Raw genomic sequence first — 7,900 nt, 5'->3', positions numbered from 1 at the left:
TGAACTGGCAGCTTGTAGGAGGGTAGGAAGAAAGAGAACATGATCTGATGTTTTTGGGGTTGATGATAAAACTGTGTGTCTACCACCGCCAGAGCCTCTGGTAGAACACGGAGCAAGAAATGTGCAGCACACTTCAACTGAGGCCAAGAAGCTTAGAAATATACAAAATGTTAGGAAGAAGAAAGTGCTGCTGCTAGGTATTAGGCATGGGTGAGTTGTAGGCCCCGAGTTACAGGAATGTTTAGGGGCAACATACCAGGCCACCAGTATGTTCCAGCCAAATGCAGGGCAAAGTCATGTCATAGAGGACTTAAGGTCTTTACAAAAGAAGACCATGTAGTGATAGTGGGTGGGGCAGGAAACAGTTTGCACAGGGATAGGGCACATGACATAGGTGGTGACTTGGGCAAGATAGCTTCCCTGACTTGTGGCAGTACACTTTGTTGAGCTGTTCCGGTGTCACGATTGGCCACACCTTGATGGAGATGTGAGGCGAATCAATTTGGGGTTAGGGATTGCTCTGAGGGAAGCCAACTTTGCTCACGTGCCCGTCGGGACTATCGACAGATGGGGTTTCACTGGGTGTGACCTATACCTAAACAGGACTGGCAAAGGAAGATTGGTACAGCTGATTCGTGAAAGTATAGGGAGTGGATCTCGGGCCACACATGGTCAAATACCTGTTGTCATCAGTATGAGAAGTAGGTCTTTTTTAGGATAAATCCAGACAACAGGTTCCCCTGCCTAAAGAGTGTCTCCAGCAGTTTGAATTAACAGGGCTTGATATCACCAAGATATTAATAATTTTGTGTTTGTATGGACCTCCCAGAGATAGTGTGGACACTGTTTTTCAATAAATTAACAGAATTTATATATAAAGTCTCAAGTACAAAGCTCAGCACAATTCTGTGTGGGGACATTAAAATCAACATGAATATCATAAATGAATCCAGCAGCACCTTCATAAATATACTTCAACGTTTTGGCCTCTCCCTATTGGTCAATAGTGCAACAAGGGTTCCTACAATGACTTCATCAGTAATTGACCATGTTGCCACAAATATGGGCAGGGAAAAATGTGATGTAGCTGTAAAAGATCTCGGATTATCAGACCATCTCTGTCAAACAACAACAGTAATATGAGACATGAAATCATCCCATAAACTACAAGCCTACAAATGACATCCATTGGAAATGAAAATAAAAGATTTTTCAAAGGAACTAGCAAAAAAAAACGCTGGGATGAAGTGTATAGGGAAACCAATGTGAATAAGAATCCACATTATGTAAATTGAACTTTGAAAAGGCATTTCCAAAAGTATGCATGTCTGTATCAACGTCACACAAAAGTAGATGGATAACAGCAGGTACTAAGAAGTCCTCCCAAACAATTAAATACCTCACTCCCATGGAAAAGAGTCACAATGATCCATAGGAAGGTGCTGATAGCTGCAACAAAATCGTTTAATGACACAGTAATATATAATGCAGGGAATAAAAGCAAAGCAGTCTGGGATGTTATAAAAACGGGAACGGGAACAGGGAGAGGCAAAGAAAGACAGACAGAATAACATATTCCTAAGGGAGGAGGATAAGGTAATAAATAAGCCACAACACTTATCAAAGTATGTAAATGAGCATTTTTCAAGTATTTTAGGGAAGTTACGGCAAGAATTCCCCAAAACAAATATAACCCCTGTAAAAAATGTTGCACTAAATACAATGATGTTACTTCAAATCACAGATAATGAAGCCAGTAAAACTTTAGTTTTCGAACAAAGTCAGTAGTCTTAAATGAAGTACCAATGCGTGTACTAAAACAATGCATAGAAGTTATACAAGGTCCCTTAACACACATAATAAATGAATCCTTTACACCAGGGACATTTCCACAGCAGTTAAAACAGGCAAGAGTTGTGCCTTCGTTTAGGAAAGGTAATGCAGAAAATTACAAGCTGTCACCATTCTCAAAAATAATAGAAGCAATTATGAAAAACAGATTAATGAATTACCTGCATAAATACAATCTTTTAAGTGAATCACAGTTTTGTTTGTGATGTGGCAAAAATACGGAGTCAGCTGTCGTAGAATGCACAAAAGTACTTGATGCTCTTGATAAAGAAGAGTCTGTCAGAGGGTTCCTTTATGATCTTTCTAAGCCCTTTGATGCAGTCGACCACAAGATTCAATTAAATCAATTAGAAGCATTAGGAGAAAGAGTGGTAGCTAAGGACTGGTTTTGATCATACCTAGCAGATAGGGTACAAAGAATAGTGATAACACATACTTCAAATAGAGCTTAACATTTAGTAAAACACTTACCCGAACAAATGTAAGCACATTACACACATCCATGCTCGAGGCAGGATTTCAACCTGCGACCGTAGCAGTCGTGCAGTTCTGGACTGAACTGCTCGGCCACCACGGCCAGCGAAAAATACATTAATATGGGGTTTCCGCAAGGTATCAAATGAGGACCAATAGTATTCCTGATGTACATCAATGACTTTCCCAGTAGTGTTACTCATGGTGTAAAAATTCTTTTCACTGATGACAGCAATATTATAGTCAGTGAGAAAACAAGAGAACTCCTCTAAGAGAAAGCAAATGAAACTCTCAAGGAAGTCTACAATTGATTGATTTTTATTGTTGTAGACACCTCGGAGATCATCTGAGGCATTACAAAACAGAGAAACTTCTGGTACAAATTGATATTGCATAGTAAATTTAGCCAATTACAGACGTACTCATATATAGAAGCATGTAAAAACTGATCACAAAGTGTGGTCATACCATATTCTTTGCCACCCTTCAAAATTCATCCGTTTCATAAATGTTGAGTTCAAGAAGAAATTCTTTTACTTTTTTTTTTATTGGAAGATCTGTGATATGTTGGGGTATGGCATTAAAAAATTTTATGGGCTTGTATAAAGAGCACTTTTGTGTTTTTTATAGTTACATCAGAAAGAAACTAGGTCTTGCTTGTTTCTTGTGTTATAATTATGCCGCATGTCATACTGTTGACACTTCGGATAGATTTCCTTGGTATGCATTACACACTATGGTATAAATATTGACAGCAGGGTCATAATCTGTAATTTTTTAAAGCTTGGTCTACAGTGAGCTCTGGGTGCCAAGCTACTTATCAGTCTTATTGCCTTATTTTGTAGTTTGAAGACATTAGCTGCCTTGCTTTGATGTCCCCACAGTAAATGTGACTGTGGTTTCTTTTGCTTTAAGTACTGGCACATTTAGACAAAGACACAGCTTCCTTGGAGAAAATATTCCTTTGCTAATGCTGCTTCCCACCTTTTTGAATCAATTGAGATTCCTAGGAAATCAACAGCATTTGAGCTCTGCTCAAGTTCAGTGTTATTATTCCACGATACATACAGGTCTTGATTTTTTTTTTTTTTTTTTTTGACACAAAGGGAATTAGCTTTACACCAGTTTTCAACTTTGACAGTGCACTGGTCTGCTTAATATTTGACCTTCTGTGCTGTTTCTGCAGTTATACAGACTGCAAGATCATCTGCAAATAAGTAACTCCTAGCTGATGGCCCAACTATGTTACATGATAATTCATATATATAAATAATAAATAGAATTGGGCCAAGTACAGAACATGCCCACAAGTAAGTAATCTGATTCTGTACCATTAAAAACCACCTTCTGCACTCTATTACTTAGATAGGATTTTATCAATTCCCGAGCACTTCGTGTAAAGCCATAGAATTGCACTTTGTTCAATAAGATTTCATGAGACACAGTGTCAAAAGCTTTTCATAAATCACAGAGTTTATTATGGACCATGAGCTTGCTTTCTAGTTGCTTCACACACTGTGTTAAAAGTGATAAGGCAGATTTAACAGTTCCTAACCCTGATCTAAAGCCAAATTGTCTATCACTGAAGATATAGTTTCCTTCAAAGTATTTTACTATTTAATATAGCTTCTATCACTTTAGACAAGACTGGCACAATTGAAACAGGCCTAAAATTATCACAACTTTGGAGGCTGCCTTTTTTGTGTTTTCGAGTGACTTTACTGCCCTGGGGAATTGAGCCTCCAAAATACATGTATTTACTACATGTGTTATCAATTCTGGCAGCTGAACTGAATCACATTTAACATGGCTGAACGTAAACCATAAACGTCATTACTAAAACTGTTCTTCATTTTCCTCAGTATATAGGTAACATCCTGTACCTTGACCAATTTAAAGCTAAATGTACTTTCAGGTTTTGTGGTGTTTCTCAGGCAGTATTTATGGTCAGTGACTATATTGTAAGTGCCAATCACCTTCTCAGTGAAGGATGTATTTAACTGTGCAGCATTCAGATTGCTGCCTTCAGCCTGTGAAGTCATTTTCCTGTTGCATTGACTGTTAATGATATTATTTTCTGATGTTAGTATTATATCTTCATTTTTTCATACACCTAGCTTCCTTTAAGGCCTGTCTTAATCTTTCCTTTTACACTGTGAGCATGTCTTTAAATACTTGAGAACCTGTACTTTTGTACAGGTATAATGTTGATCACACTCCCTCTTGATCTCCAACACCTTTTCACCCTTGACCTTATTTACTCTTAGTGCCTTTTTATTAATTGGTACGTTAATGGGAAACGACATCTTAGCATATACAGAAAGAGTAGATATGAGTTCTTCCACCTTTCTACCTATTGCATGTTCTCGATAAACTTGCAACCAATAACTTTTATCAATATTAGACTTAAACATATTTAGATTATCATAATTGACCACACATACACTCTTTCCTGCCATGTGCACTGAGTCAGTGGCCAGATACCCAGGTCTTAATTACGTCTGACTTCAGATGCACTAACTCATTTGATACAAATATATTGTCAATACATGTACCAGTACCTTTATAATGAAGCCTTGTTATTTCAGTGGTTGTAATATAAAGACCAAATGAATTTAATAAATTATTTGCATATGAGTTACAGATAGTGGACAACTGAAAATTCAAATTGAAATCTCCACAGACTGTCAGTATTGCCTAACGTGTTCCAATATTTCTACGGAATCCAAACTGACCTTCCCCAAGGTCGGCTTCAACTAGTTTTTCCATTTGTCTGTAAAGAATTCACATTAGTATTTTGCAGCAGTGACTTATTAAACTGATAGTTTGGTAATTTTCTCATCTGTCAACGCTTGCTCTCTTTGGGATTGGAATTATTTTCTTCTTGAGGTCTGTGGGTATTCCGCCTGTCTCATACACCTTGCTCACCAGATGGTAGAGTTTTGTCAGGACTGGCTCTCCCAAGGCCGTCAGTAGTTCTAATGTAATGTTGTCTACTCCTGGGGCTTTGGTTCGACTCAGGTCTTTCAGTGCTCTGTCAAACTCTTCACACAGTATCATATCTCCCACTTCATTTTCATCTACGTTCTGTTCCATTTCCATAATATTGGCCTTGTATAGACCCTCTATATACTCCTTCCACCTTTCTGCTTTCCCTTCTTTGCTTAGAACTGGGTTTCCATCTGAGCCCTTGATGTTCATACAAGTGGTTCTCTTTTCTTCAAAGGTCTCTCAAATTTTCCTGTAGGCAGTATCTATCTTACCCCTAGTGAGATCAGCCCCTAAAGCCTGACATTTGTCCTCTAGCCATCTTGCACTTCCTGTCAATCACATTTTTGAGACGTTTGTATTCCTTTTTGCCTGCATTTTTATGTTTTTTCCTTTCATCAATTAAATTCAATATTTCTTCTGTTACCCAACGGTTTCTACTAGACCTCTTCTTTTTACATATTTGATCTTCTGCTGCCTTTACTGTTTCATCCCTCAATGCTACCCATTCTTCTTCTACTGTATTTCCTTCCCCCATTGGTTCCCTTATGCTCTCCCTGAAACTCTGTACCACCTCTGGTTCTTTCAGTTTATCCAGGTCCCATCTCCTTAAATTCCCACCTTTTTGCAGTTTCTTCAGTTTTAATCTACAGGTCCTAACCAATAGATTGTGGTCAGAGTCCACATCTGCCCCTGGAAATGTCTTACAATGTTTCCTTTCCTCCCTACCGAATTCCATTCACCCATGACTATTAAATTTTCGTCTCCCTTCACTACCTGAATAATTTCTTTTACCTCATCATACATTTTATCAATTTCTTCATCATGTGCAGAGCTAGTTGGCATATAAACTTGTACTACTGTAGTAGCTTACCCGCATTCCTATTTTCCTATTCATTATTAAACCTTCTCCTGCATTACCCCTATTTGATTTTGTGTTTATAACCCTGTATTCAACTCACCAAAAGTCTTGTTCCTTTTGCCACCGAACTTTACTAATTCTCACTATATCTAACTTTAGCCTATCCATTTCTCTTTTTAAATTTTCTTACATATCTGCCCGATTAAGGGATCTGACATTACACGCTGCGATCCGTAGAATGCCAGTTTTCTTTCTCCTGATAATGACATCCTCGAGTAGGCCCCTCCTGGAGATTATAATGGGGGACTATTTTACCCAAGAAGACACCATCATTTAACCATACAGTAAAGCTGCATGCCCTCAGGAAAAATTATGGCTGTAGTTTCCCCTTGCTTTCAACTGTTCGCAGTACCAAGACAGCAGGGCCATTTTGATTAGTGTTTCAAGGCCAGATCATTCAATCATCCAGACTGTTGCTCCTGCAACTACTGAAAAGGCTGCTGCCCCTCTTCAGGAACCACACGTTTGTCGGGCCTCTCAACAGATACCCCTCCGTTGTGGTTGCTCCTACAGTACGGCTATCTGTATCGCTGAGGCACGCAAGCCTCCACACCAATGGCAAGGTCCATGTTTCTTGGGGTGGGGGGTGTACTTTTCATTAATAATCCAAATTATTAGCATTGAGATTGTTGTGTCTTAACGTATTATTATAATACATTATTAATGTTAGTGTTATTATTATTTCGTTTTCTGTGTAATATTGTTCCTGGTCATGTGTAAGTTAGCGCCTGAAGCATCTAATCTAGTCAGGGTAAATAAGCCATAAATAAATAAGTTTGGGAATTTTGTTGCAAAAACTACAACAGTTAACTGATAAAATTTGTCAAAGTTTCTTCACTCTGAATGCTGTCTGATTTTGTTATCTGTATGTCAACTGCTTTGTGTTCATCAGAGTATCTCAGACTACCATGTAGGCTAAAAACCACCATGTGCACCCCGCAAGTACTTACCTAACTGAGTAGCTGCTTCCTTTGTGTAGTGTACCCTGACCTGTCTAGGAGAGTCCTACAATTATCCACCCAATAATGGAGGTCCAGCCAAGACTGTCAGACTCAACAAAGCCTCTGGCCGAGATTGTCCACTCGGCTCCAGACCTTAGGACCCCAGTCAACTCTGGAAACTGTGCTGCAAATCGTGAGCTGTTCTTGCACTCCATATGAGAGGCCAGCAGCCTCCACCAGTCATCTGAATGAACTGAGGATGACCTCGGAAACCTCGCAAAAGGCACTGTCGCCACTCCTCGGAGATGACTGCACCCTGCAAGCTCAATAGCCACAGGCAAAGATGCCCCATCTCGGATGAGGCTCCCTGACAGACCTACTGAGTGCATATTGGCTATCTTTCTGGCTCTGAACAATATTTCCCTAATGTGTCCAACACTTGTGAACCCCTCCTCCGGTGAGCTCACTCAGATGCCGTCGGAGGAGTGACACACAGACGAGTGGGCGTGGCTGGACAGCCAGCCTCCACATGCCTAACCTAGCAGTGTAGTTAGTCGTTCAAGAGAAATGACGACTGTGCTACACACTGCCTGAATTTCCACTTTAAAGTTACAAGAATGTGAGACTTCTTGTATTTAAGAGGTGTAAACTCATGGAATTTAAGAATTAATCTATGAAGAAAACAGAAAAATCTAAAGACATAACTAGCTGTTGTCCACATCTG

This window comes from Schistocerca gregaria, unplaced genomic scaffold (assembly GCF_023897955.1).
Source record: "Schistocerca gregaria isolate iqSchGreg1 unplaced genomic scaffold, iqSchGreg1.2 ptg000317l, whole genome shotgun sequence".
NCBI classification, from domain to species: domain Eukaryota; kingdom Metazoa; phylum Arthropoda; class Insecta; order Orthoptera; family Acrididae; genus Schistocerca; species Schistocerca gregaria.
Note: the sequence above shows the minus strand (reverse complement) of the source record.